A 13515-nucleotide genomic window follows, 5' to 3' on the forward strand; every position below is an offset into this window, starting at 1 on the left:
ATGACTGGAGATGTTGGAAATATCTGAATGAAAGGACTTTACTACCTTTCATGACTGGAGATGTTGGAAATATCTGAATGAAAGGACTTTACTACCTCAGTAAAGGCGTAATGACAAAGAATAAATAAATAAAAGGTAAAGAATAAGAAAAAAAATTTACGATAAAGGTTAATAAAGAATGAGGATGTTTTGACATCCCCTTAACCCTTTACCCAATTTACGTCACCCGTAAATATTTCTTATCGCTCTTTTCTCATAAGTAAATACTCTATCAGTCCCAAAATACATTTTTTAAAGTAGAATTTAAACATTACAAATACTTTATATATAGCAACCATAGTAAATAACTTCCACTATATCACATTTAAATGAAATCGGTTCGGTTCACAACTACTAACCGGTATTGCTTTAATTAAAGAAGAGCGGCAACACAAACACGAAAACGATTGTTGTAAATAAAATATAGAAACACATACATTTATCTCAACACATTTACGTTCGACTCATTTACTTCATTTACGATTTCATTTACTTTATACGTCCCACTACCAACGTAAAATATCGAAAAATAATTATGTTTAATAAATTAGAATAGTTGTTTAAATCTACTAACAGAATTACAAAGCAGAGCAGAACAGCTGTAAGGCATCGTTTGAACTATACTTTCTATACGTCTCAGGGATATTTAACCCTACTTTGAGATCAAATCCCAGGATAATGTTTTAATTTAGTTTGGAAACATGTACCATACATTATAAACTTTTACCGTAGTTTTACGCCAACCGGCTACATTGTACCGTGGCAATATTTATTTAAAGAGAAAAATTTATCAGACCTTTAATGCAGAAATTTACATTAAAAATAAAACTGAAATAAAAATTTATGCAAAACCTAAAAGTAATTCTTTTATCAATTAAAATATTACTACGGTTGGGCACAAAACACCGAGACAGAAGTAAAATCGATGTAATTGATGGACATGTTTATCGGATTGATTTAAAGGTAAAGTTAATTAGAAAATAAATAAATAGTAACTCGTTTAAAGATAATGATACGAAGTTGAAATTTTACTATTTAATTTACAGAAACATTTAAAAACCTTCTAATTATTTTCTATTAAAATTTGTGTCTAATGATATTTAAAAAATTTTAAAATCGTTTTTTTAGATTTTTATAATTCGATGTAAAATAAGTAACACTTCTCTTTCCAAACAAAAATTAAAAATTTCCTAACGGATTGATTACTGCTCATCTCAAAATTCAAAAAAATCTAAATTTTTTTTACACTCGTTAATCTCCGTTTTTTAACAGGAATTTATCACATTATCGATGAGCGCTTTAAAATACCGGAGAATATACTGTACAGTTTTATTTCCTAATCAATTTTCTATCAACTTGTTATTAAAATGTTTGTTCTGAAAATAACAGGAAAACTAATGATAAGTCGTTTAGGGGATATTTTTCGACACTGCTAGATTTGCTCCCGTTTGCAAAAAAAAAAAAAAATCATATTTAATACCTATTAAAAGTATTTTACCTATCGACTTTGCTGAATTCGGACGATTATGAACTAATAAATTTCTGGTTATCCCAATAATAGGATTTCCATCATTTTCTAAACAACAGATATTTCAGTCATAAATGATCACTTTTAGAAATAAAAAAAAATGGTTTTTTATCGACTTTTCATGAGCTGAATTAAAAAATTAAAAATAAATATTATTAGATGAAATAATTTGATCACGAGTGATATTTGCTAGGCACGTCAAATTATTTTACGTGAAAAAGGGTAAAAAACAACAAATGCCAAAATTTTTTTGTACTTCTAATATTATTTAAGATAGGAAGAGGATGGATATTAAAATAAAAAAACAAACTTACAATAACAGTAAGAAGATGTTTCAAATTTGAGTTTTCAAGCTTTTCAAAAACGTTCATAAATTTTGTTGTACTTTCCTTTCCTAATTTTTAACGCATTTCCAAAGAATTTGGAAATCGCTACTGCGCACGGTCATGTTTATATACATATGTATGTTTGTATAAGATTTTTTCGTCCGCTCTACCAGACGCAGATCTTAACCGATTTTGACGAAACTTGGTGGGGTGATGTAAAACCTATTGGGAATACAACCTGATTGATTTTCAAACGAATCGGTTCGGAGGAACCGGAGTTAGAGCCAGAAATATTGGTTTTTAGGTACGTTTCTAAGGAAATCCACCCTTCTGACGCACTTACTGCGTCAGAGTTTTTTTTTCATTAAAACTATTGTAAATACTAAATTTCTCTGGAGATAGACTTGAGATGGATCATTTATTAACAATAATTAAAGATTTACAAACGTTAATTTCATTCCAGTTTCTGTGGTTTTTCAAAAAACATTTTTTGACTAGGAATTAAGATCGTACAGTAGAGAACCGCGTAACATAATATGTGACAATTTTATCATTAATTGAAGAAAGGCCAAATATACTGTTATATTTACAAAACCCCGAAAGTATCAAATATTTGTATATCTTACCTTATTGTACACAGTTCCGATCCTCAATCATTACAAGGGAACGCAGTAGTTTTCTTACTCCTCTTTAAAACACTTAGGTAATTTATGAACATCCTATTTCCAGATTAAATACCAAAATTTTTGTCTAATGAGAATTTATTTATCAAAAAATCTATTGGGTTTATCTAAAATGATTTTTTCAAGTTGTGTTTGTAGAGTTATTTGTCAATATACACGATTAAAGCAACTAATCAGAGTTAAACGAAAATCAGATTTTAATCGAATTGGATTGTATACCTCCAAATGTTTATTCAAAAAATTCCACTACGTCTCGTTTAATTTTGGGCAATATTAAACAATGTTTTTTGAGGCAGTATCTTTTCGTAAATTATTAGCAAGCTAGTTACGATTAAATTATTATTTATAGAGTTATCTCAGTTTTACACAAATATCGGCCATATACAAGTAAAATATTAGAAAATTCTTTTGCGATATTTAAAAAAAAAATTAATAATCAAGTACGTAGGTCTAACCATTTTTTCTATAATAAAATTAAATATTGAAAAATACGGAATGTAATTCTTCTTACTCATACTTTTCCCCCTCACCAATTTAAATACGCAATAAACACGTTTAATTCAAACGAAATGACGTCATACTTTAATATAAAGCGGTGAAAAATTATAAATTCTAAAAAAAAATTGTGAACTTTTTAACCCTAAGTGTTTTGTAGTAGTCCGATTTTTAGGTAAATAGAAAATGGACTTTGAAATATTTAATTAATTTTAAAAATTAATAATTAATTGTTTGACAATAATGTAGTAGTAAGGCAATAATGCTAATAATATTAATAAATAATTCATTTTTATCAAACATTTTAAACTTGAAATCAAATCTTTAAAGTACATGTAAAAAATCATTCCTTTTTTGTTGAAATTTCAAGCAATCGATTTTTTTGTTTTTATACAAAATTATCTAATTATCAAAATGAATATCGGAATTTTAAAGCTGTGTAATATTTCTCAAGTTTCACGTATATTGATTAATTATACACGAAATGGAAGAGCAACTCAAACAGTTTTAGCTGTGCGCAAGCTCATAAACGTTTCCTGTACCTTCCGCTTGAAAGTGCTAATAGCAAAGATGGCGACCCCCCCAATAGAAAGAGTTCTGCGTTTTGCAGTTTACAAAGTGTGAATCTGTAACTACTGTTCAACGTGCGTTCCGTTTGAAGTTCCTTTGTGATCCACCGAGTGACAATAACATTCGTACAGGATATAAACAATTTGAAACCGCTGACTGTATTTGTAAAGGGAAGAGTGTGTCCGAAGATATGGATGTAAAAGAGGAAAGTTGGTCGAGGATGTCTGCACCATCGTCATACTGTGATTGGAAGGATTTACGGTATCCGTTCCAATCCGCCTTTTCAACAATTCCCCTCTGTGGCCTTCTTTTCACCTCGCGGTCGACACTGAAACCAATAATAATTGGCCTGTGATCACTGTCGTGAAAGTCATCACAAGCAGAACCGTTAAGATGAGGGAGTAAACTCGGTGAGTATACGGAGAGGTCGATGTTAGATAATGTACCAGATGATAAAGACATCAATGTGTGTGATCCATCATTCAGTAGACAAAAGGTCCAAGTCTTGTCTCACTCTGTTTATCATATTTCGTCGAGAGGAGCAGAAAGATTTGAAAGAGTGAGCAGGAAATATGGTGGGCATTGAAGTCCCCTACTATTAACGATGGTGATGGTATTTGCGTGATGAGATTTGAGATTTCTAGAGCACTGAACACAGAGTTTAGTGAGAGATACAAATTGCAGATATGGAATAAGAGTGGAATCCTTGTAGCCGACACCTCATTCTTCACAAAAATATTAATTCCACTACTCTCTCTACCGTCTACTAGACAGTCGTATCTTTCACAGAAATACCCTCTCAGCGTTATTGGATTTTGTTGTAGAAGATGTGTTTCATAGAAGCACATGATTACTGGATCATGTGCGCGCTCCAATACTCTAATATCTTCAATGCGGGTCCGAATACCTCTATGTTCCACTGAATAATGTTCATAAAGGTACTTAGATACAGAAATACAGATAAATATATGGAAAATTAGCTGTACGTGATCCGAATTTTCGTTTTCGTATTTGTAATTTTAAAGAATTCCGATGCCCTCGGGTCGGGCGGTTCCTCAATCATATCCTCTAGTATACGAGGTGATAGAGAAGGAGATTTGGAAGAATGGGAAGTCGAAGATGACATTCCAGAAGAGGTGGTTGTGTGGGCTCCCTTAACAGGGAGTTTATTTGGTGGCTTACCACCGGCTATATTTACTCCTGTCCACAAAGGTAAAAGTTTAGGACCGGAACTTTCATACGGATCGAACTGTTGATTTCACTGGCTGCAACTGTCGACTTTTTATTCAATTTAGTAAGCTCTGATATAGTAGCTGCAAGTGAAAAAACTTGATCAGATAACATCTGCACAAGCTTCTTCAACTCACTGATCCGCATTGTTGGTTACCTTCATTTAAAGGAGCTTTGCTAGATGTCGCGGCGGCGAAAGAGATATCGGGTTTAACTAAATTGTGTCCGAAGACAATCTAGACGACCGAGTATGTCCGAAGACAATGTTGAACGTGTAAGAGAGAGTCTTTTGTGCGTAGTTTTAGGAAATCCATTAGGAAGGCTAGCCGCGAATTAGCGATTCCAGTGACGTCTGTGTGAAGGGTTTTAAGGAAACACAACTGCGTCCATATCGTTTACAGCTGTTACAAGCTCTAAAGCCTACAGATTACGTTTTGCGTGCTAGTTTTGCAAGTGAAATGATGTACTGTGGAAATGAAGACTTTCTTTATCGTGTCGTATTCAGTGACGAATCAACATTTCATGTTAATGGAAAAGTAAACGCTCATAATGTGCTTATTGCTTTCTGTGAATCAGAAAGCACATTAATGCATAATGTGTTTTCTGGGGATCAGGAAATCTTCACGAAATATTGCAGTGTAAACGAGACTCCCCAAAACTGAATGTTTTTTGTGCCTTATCCCGACGGCAAGTTTACGGGTCGTTCTTTTTCGCCGAAGCAAGTGTGTCTGGAATGAACTATCTTGATTTGCTACAACTACGGCTCTTTCCTCAACTGCAAATACGAACCACAGCACTTTATTCGGTAACAAGATGGTGCGCCTCCTCACTGGCATAACGCTGTAAGTGATCGACTGAATGAAATTCACCCCGACCGCTGGATCGGTCGCCGGGGACCAGATGACAGAGCTTGTTTGCCGAGGCCTGCATGTTCACCCGATCTGACCCCGTGCGATTTTTCCTTTGGAGATTTATAAAGGATAAAGTGTATGTACCACCGTTATCGGCCGACCTACCCGACTTGAAACACAGGATTGAAGCAGCTGTCGCATCAATTACCCAGACTTGCAGATTAAAGTATGGGATGAACTCTGGTATCGGCTGGATGTGTACCTTGTGACGATTGGTGCTCACATTGAACACTTATAGGAAAAATTGTCAGAGTCGCTCTCTTATTTCACGCATAATTTATCAATGTAAGTAAAACTTAATAAATATTACATAACTTTAAAGCCCCGAAGTTCATTTTGAAACACACGGTATTTGTATCTAAGTTAATGTGCGAGCACCAAAAAAAAAAGCAGTTATCACTAAGTTCAGAAATATAAAACGATCTAAGTAATTAAAAAGATTTGTTAAGCTATGCATGAAGCCGTGGAATATTTTGCAGCACTCAGTTTGTTACCAAACAGCGAAAGATGTGAACAAGTTGTGTAGATAAAAGCGTAATTAAGTATTGCGGTTTGGTATTAAACTTATATTTCAGACGCAGTCAATCGCCTAAGCTATATTTATAAAGTAATACTTTGATTTATGAGTATCAGTATGAATTAGATTTTGGAGCAAAAAAAATTTTCTACAAAGTTTTATTACCAGTAAATATAATCGCAAAATAATTACTGTAATTATTATGCGTACTGTGCAGCAAGAAAACAGCTGGTGTCAAGAATTTGAAACTTATACATAAACAAGAGAACAGATTTAAAACAATGAATAGTAAAAGTATCGAGATTTAATAGCTTTCTTTAAATGTGAAGAATGTATACTTATGGGCCAACCGTTACAACAAAATCCATTGTCGAGACCTTAATGAAGAATTAAAAAATTATTTTTACCGAGACAATAAGATTTAATAAGACGACTAAAATATATTTAATAACTATTATTTTTATAACGTATAATGTAATTATTAAAAAAATAGTAGAAATAATTACGATTAGTTTGCTAAACATAGTAACAATTTTTAGGGATATGGAATAATGTTAGATTAAAAACGGGGTTACTGATTGATTGTAAAGAATGTTTTGGTTAAATATAGAAAAAAAATTTAATAACATTGGCAACCATCCCGGTCCTCTGTTCACAGTCCGATCCTTCACTAAAACGCGATCGATTTGAATAGCCCGATCAAAGTTAAATCCAATTTTCATTTTGGATAACTAACGTGTATTAGAGTGTGTGATGCAGAATCATCACAAAACGTGTAAGATAAAAGTACAGCCCTTTGAGTAAATTTTTCTCACCAAATGTACGGCGCGCGCGCGCCCGTGTGTTTTGGAGGAATTCATTAATCTCTTTCTATGTATTTCGCCTCTTTTTCTAGTGAGCTAGCCTGTCTTCCGTTACCCTTTCACACCGTCCCAATTTTTATGTTCCTATGTACCTATTAAAAAACTACCCGACCTTTGTCTCTTCTATATTAGCAAACTGATTAAACCCGGTACCTTAATACCACCGACCTAATTCGTTTCTAAAAAATTCTGCTACAAACAAATTTTACTTCGGTTCTTTTTATCTTAAAATCTCTGTATTTCAGAATATACTGATCCGCCGTATTTCCAACCTTTATCAATCAGCCTCTATTATTTTTTTCTTGTTCGGTTCTTCTTTCGTATGCGTTTTGCTATGATAAAGCGCTAAATTCCAAACGAGCTTTTTGAAGAAATTTTTTCTTGTAAAGAAATCTGGCTCTATAACTACCAGCAAATCGCTTTTATGCAAGCAAAATGCTATTGTTCATGCCGGATGTTTTTCGTGTATTACTTAATTCGTTTATCGTTAATTATTTTAATATCTATTTATAAAGTTTCTGAACTTCTAATATATTCTCCATGACAATATTTAACCGCTACACTCGTTTCTTTTGCATTTCACTACCTTTGATTTGATTTTATTTTCAAACATGATTATTCTCTCCGGGCAATCAACCTATACCGTTCGCATCTTTTAACGCATCGTTAGTTTGTGCCAAATAAGCAGTATTACCGTAAAATTTTAATATTTAATTATTTTCTCCTAAAATTGTAAACCCCTTCTCAAATTTATCCTTTAATTCCTTGTCGCTTCTTCTAGAAACAAGTAAAAACAGCAGCGAGAAGAGATTCCGTCTTTATATAACTCGTTAATGAATGAGATCTTAGGTGGATTCGTTTTCTACTCTTAGAAATGTGATTTGGGTCGTTTTCCACCAATCCTTTTTTTTTGTTAAAAAAAAGATAGTCCTGCAGACTATCCTACCGAGTATTTTCGATGTCTGAAATGTTACATTAATGGTACAATAATTCTCATACTTGTCTGATTCTGTCTTTTTTCATAAATCGGAGGGTAATTTCCCGATCGTGTATTCTACATAATAATTCATCTTTTCTACTTCTCTTAACAATATAACAATTCTAACAATATATTACCTACTCTGCTGTCTTATTTTTGTTTAAATCTTTTAGAAGCGTATCGAATTTGAGCGTACACCGAACGATCAATATGAGTGATCGTTTATCTCTGAGATCCCCAGATTCCAAAGGTATCCCACAACGTGATGTGTTTACCGACTGCATTTCCCACACTTTCTAAAAACACACACACACATTCATACGACCGCGTACGACCGCTTACACGGATACGTAGAATTTGCGAAGTTGACGAAGTAACTCTAAGGAATACTGTCTTCCACACTGAATGCGTGTCTCGACCTGTTGCAGACTCGATCTGTCATCGGTTAACTTAACTTCACTCATCGAGAGGTCTTTATTATTCGTCTCATGGCTTGTATGTACGAACATAGTAAGTTTTATTTTTTTTTAAATATATTTATTTATAGTTTTATCTAACCAGTAACAATTTCTCCCTTGTAATGCAACATAAAACACAAGCATGAATATTTGAGCGATTCATACAGATCTTATCAGGTAGTATTCTGCATAGATATATATAATTTTCATAATAAATACAGTTGTTATTTGGTAAAAACAGCATAATTCAAGAATTTTAATATATTATACAGGACTACGGTATATTGAAATCGATCATTAACAGAAGGTTTAAAATGTAAATAACGGGAAATAAATTTAACAGAAAATGTCGCTATTTAAACGGACTTAACTTTTTTTTCAATGAAAGATTTCAAGCCGGTAGCATTAGTTTATAATTAAAAAAACCTCCTTCTAACAGAAAAAAGCAACAATTCCATCGTTTCAATTAATCCATAAGTTTAAAGCTTATTAAACAATGCACTACTCTAATTTTTATAAAAAACATTTTTTATTAACAATTTTGCAACAAAATTCTAGTGCGCACAAAAAGCTAAAAATACTAAACTAAAAATATCACTGATAATAAAGATGTTTTTTCTGATTTAAAAAGGAATTTCCTCTTAAGCGTTTTCTGTATTTTTTTTTTAAAAGAAAAACAGTATGTTAAAAAGTAACCAAACAAACTAGCACGCTGAAATTTATTATGATTTAATGTGAACGACTTAAATAAAATATAGTATTTAAAACATTCTGTAGAAGCTGGATTTCTTTCTTTTAATTTAAAGCTAACTTCTAACACAGACTTGGTTATCTATATAATCTATTTTGTTATACTGATTCTATTTAACGAAAAGAATTACATTTACTTGATAATATTTTGATAATAATATTTTTTGTGTTTTACTAATCCATTTCAAATTAATTCTACTTCTTTTAACTCTAATAGGTAGGTATACACTTTTTTACTTCCATTAAGTAATTTTATTTTTAACTTGACTTTTAAATCACACACACTTATTCTGTACTTCGCTAAATAGGAGTGTGTCTGAGAAAAGCAGGCTTAGGGCCTGTCATTCTTTACAAATGCCGTGATACTTACGAGTCGACGACATTTGCGGTCGCTATATCCTATGAAATATATATAACTATTTTTCAGTTTGAGAAATTTGTCCGTAAAATGTCTTATTTGAACGAAATTAATAAATTTTTACCGCAAATATGATTATCGTTTTAAAACAAGCGAACGAATGCGGAATACTACAGATTCGAACGAATAAATTACAAACAGGACTGCAAGTCGAGAATGTGTTTTATGTTATAAATAATTCAGAGAAACGCTCATCTGCAGCTAGTTTTATAGGTCGAATTCATAATTAATTCTATTAATAATTACGGTTTCATACTTCTCCACAGACTCATTAAATCAGGAACTGACGTTCTATCTAGCTATCCTTCTAACAATCTTTGACGTTATCATTAGGAAATTCACTCTTTTTTTTTAATATCGATTCTGATGTCATAACCTAGATTTCCTTTTTAAATGTTAAATATTTATTCCGAAGGTTTCATCGACCGTATTTACAATCAACTATCCTGAATCCCCTTAAAGTGATAGCAAATCTGAAATACTACACGCTTGAAGAGCTCGATAGGCCGTTAAATATGGCTTCAGAAAAATATTAATTATACTACATCGAGAGAAAATACGGCACGTAAAATTAATAACGCTCGCTTATAATTGCTAAAAATATTTTTTAAATGTCACAGCTCGATCTATCCTAGAAGGTTTTATCATAAGAATTCATTCTACCATTACTATCTCACGCGTCACAGCGCCAGTTTTTCCGACGCGTGACCGAATGATCTATCTCATTAGTACTTCGTTTGCTTACATCTGTTGGATAATCACCTGTTACGCGGAATATCGTTTTACACTTTTTCATATGTCATTAAGAAAATTAATAACTGATTTCATAATTATATCAAAAAGTCAAAGGTGTTATTTTATTAACGAAACGTTCTCTTTAACCTATGAAATTTCGTTACATAACTGAAATTTTCCTACGAATAACCAGATAAATACACTATTTTTGACTTAAACTGTTTAATTTAACTTGCTTTTACGCCATTTTAAAACGCGTAAAACATTAAAACTACGCGTATACCTTCTTAATTAATTACGCGTATAACTTCCTAATCGCTAATCTTTTTCATTCATCTCTCCGTCTGAGCATTTCGTGACCGATGAATTTCCAGTTATCGGTTGTTTATTAAAGTAATACTATTCCGATCACAGATTATTACTTTTCAAATTAAAAACAAAAACAAAAAAATATTATATTAGATTCTATCTACTGAATTATGGTATAATAATTTTAAATTGCTACAATTTAAATAATTGCTGTAATATAATAATAATAAATAAAATAATTATAGTAATTTCTGTAACTGTGATAATTAAATGCGACTGAATCTTCAGCATCAGTGAGGACGATGTTTTATTACTTTTACATCGAAATCATACTTTATACATCAGCCAATATTTATTACACGTAGGGCTATACTGGCTTTTTTATTATATAAATAACAAATTTCATTTTTTATTAAAGTAAATTTTTTTCAACATAATTATTTAAACATAAGTTCAAATATTTTTCTGACTGTTTTATTTACTCTTCACGATATAAATGTTTACAAATAATTTTGATAAATACTAGACTTTTTTTTAACAGTTAAATCAGTTACAAATACGATGAAAATTATCAGTTTTCTACTATTCTTAGCCAATTATACTGCGCAATAATAATAAAATACTGTTTCATATAGATTCTAATAAATACGAAGTACTATTAGCAATTTAAAAAGCAAACAGCGGATCAACCAAATACTAATGTTTTCGATATAAATATTAATATATCATCATTATTTACTCTTACGTGAAATGTTAACTTACATACATATGATTATAAATAAATCAAAAAATACTTCGTAATGCCTGGATAACAAGAACTGTTTACAATTAATTATAACTACATGAGTTCTACATAAAGTACTAAGCTTTGTTACTGAGCTCTGTCCCAACACAGCATATAACTGCGGTTATTGTAAAAGAATTTTTTATTTCTAGTAAAAGTACATCCTCGACGTAATAATAAACATTCTAAATCACTGTACACATCTTTTTACTTATATCAAACAAATCAGTTTTTTTTTACAAACAACCATTGAAATTACTATTATTTGAAAAAGGCCGAAAACAATCGATATAAAATTGCCCAAATTTGGTGAGGAAAACGAAAAATTATATGTATTATGTAGTTAATCAGTAATATTTTTAGAATATTTCTGTGCGTTTCACACGGGCGTAAAATCATGTAAGTTTAAAAATTAGTTAAAAAGCGGGGAATTTTTTAAACTTTTTTCTTATTTCTTGAAAATAATTTTAATAATGGAATTAAATTTTCCGCAGTTTAATAACAAACAGATTCGTTAATTACTAACGTTAATTTTTTTCATATTTATATAGCGAGTTATTACGATTCAGACTCATCGGAAAAGTCATAGTTACAGCGTCAGTCTTGTATCGACAAAGTACCAGTTAACCTAATCTTGTAGATCCAATGAGTCCGTAATGCAAAAATCAATCTATCGCGTTCATAAAGTCTGTGGATCGTCCTAATCAGTTTTGAACAGTTAAAAAAAAAAGTATTACCGATTACTGTGAAATCAGGTGTGTGTGACCGGGTCTACTGAATAAAATGTTGCACTGCAACCGAAAGGAAACGCACTCGTTCTACCGATCCCCGTGTACTACTGTGTAAAAAACATATCCACCTTGTTAACACGTGTTAACCGACTTGTGTTGACTTTACACATCACCATACAATATTTTTACTACATATATAGTAAGCATAAATATATTACCTAAATATTAAAACTTTACCTCAGATTAACCTCTCGTAAAAGAAGAATTCTTCGTCACAGCTTCAAATAACAGAAAAATTCTTTAAAACATAAAAATGTTATAACGCAAAATAATGATTTATTTTGCGTTACACTGATGTGTATCGAATCGAATTATAATTCAAAATAAAACAAATCGGTAAATAAATTCAGTAACTAATTCGCAGATATGTTCGTTCGGTTAAACGAGAATTTTATTATAACGAACTAAGTTAACCGGATAATCTAAAAAATAAGAACTAAAGTTTTTAAAGCAGAATTCAATTACGTTATACAATTAGGATTTACTCTTTAGTACAGAAATTACTTACTACTCTACCTAAATATTAGGTTCTGTTCGGTACTTGTTTACGTCTAACAAATCCTTAATAGCGATAAGCCTAATTATGTTTTACAATTAAATAAATAATCCTCAACACCAGTAGCATTTAATAAAAAGCATTTAATAAAATAGTAAGCATTTAATAAAAAACACAATAATTTGTTTTAACATAGTTACCTCTCATTCCGGAAACAAAATCAAGAAGCCTAAAACAGCCTTGCTAGAAATGCGATTAGCTGATATTATCGCTAAGAGACAAAAGTTGATCCCTCCTACCGAGTCGCTACAAATATCTCTTTTCACAAGTGCCGAGTTCCACGCCGCCTGTCGTGTGCGTAATACTTAAGTTTTATTTTATTTTAATGATGAAATAATTAAAGTTTTTTTCACAATTGTAACGCAGTAACTTTAAAAATACACTGATGTATTCGGATTATTTTTATATTTAAAACTATTAGTTACCCTTATAAAATGTTAATCGAGAAGCTTCTGAAATGTGACGTGCATTCTTTTTGGTGTGTTTATTTAAAAAAACAAAAAAAATTATACGAAATCCGTATTCTACTAATTTTCCACAGTAGATAAGGTGGCGATTTTCGATACTTACCGT

General features: G+C 31.4%; 1 protein-coding gene across 6 annotated transcripts in view; it reads left to right on the top strand.

Annotated features, from left to right (window-relative positions):
- Window positions 1-13515, top strand: part of Shal (Potassium voltage-gated channel protein Shal) — a 303578-nt gene that overhangs the window by 261492 nt on the left and 28571 nt on the right. The gene's annotated exons all lie outside the window — the stretch shown is intronic.

Source organism: Lycorma delicatula, chromosome 4, assembly GCF_047948215.1.
Source record: "Lycorma delicatula isolate Av1 chromosome 4, ASM4794821v1, whole genome shotgun sequence".
Taxonomy (NCBI): domain Eukaryota; kingdom Metazoa; phylum Arthropoda; class Insecta; order Hemiptera; family Fulgoridae; genus Lycorma; species Lycorma delicatula.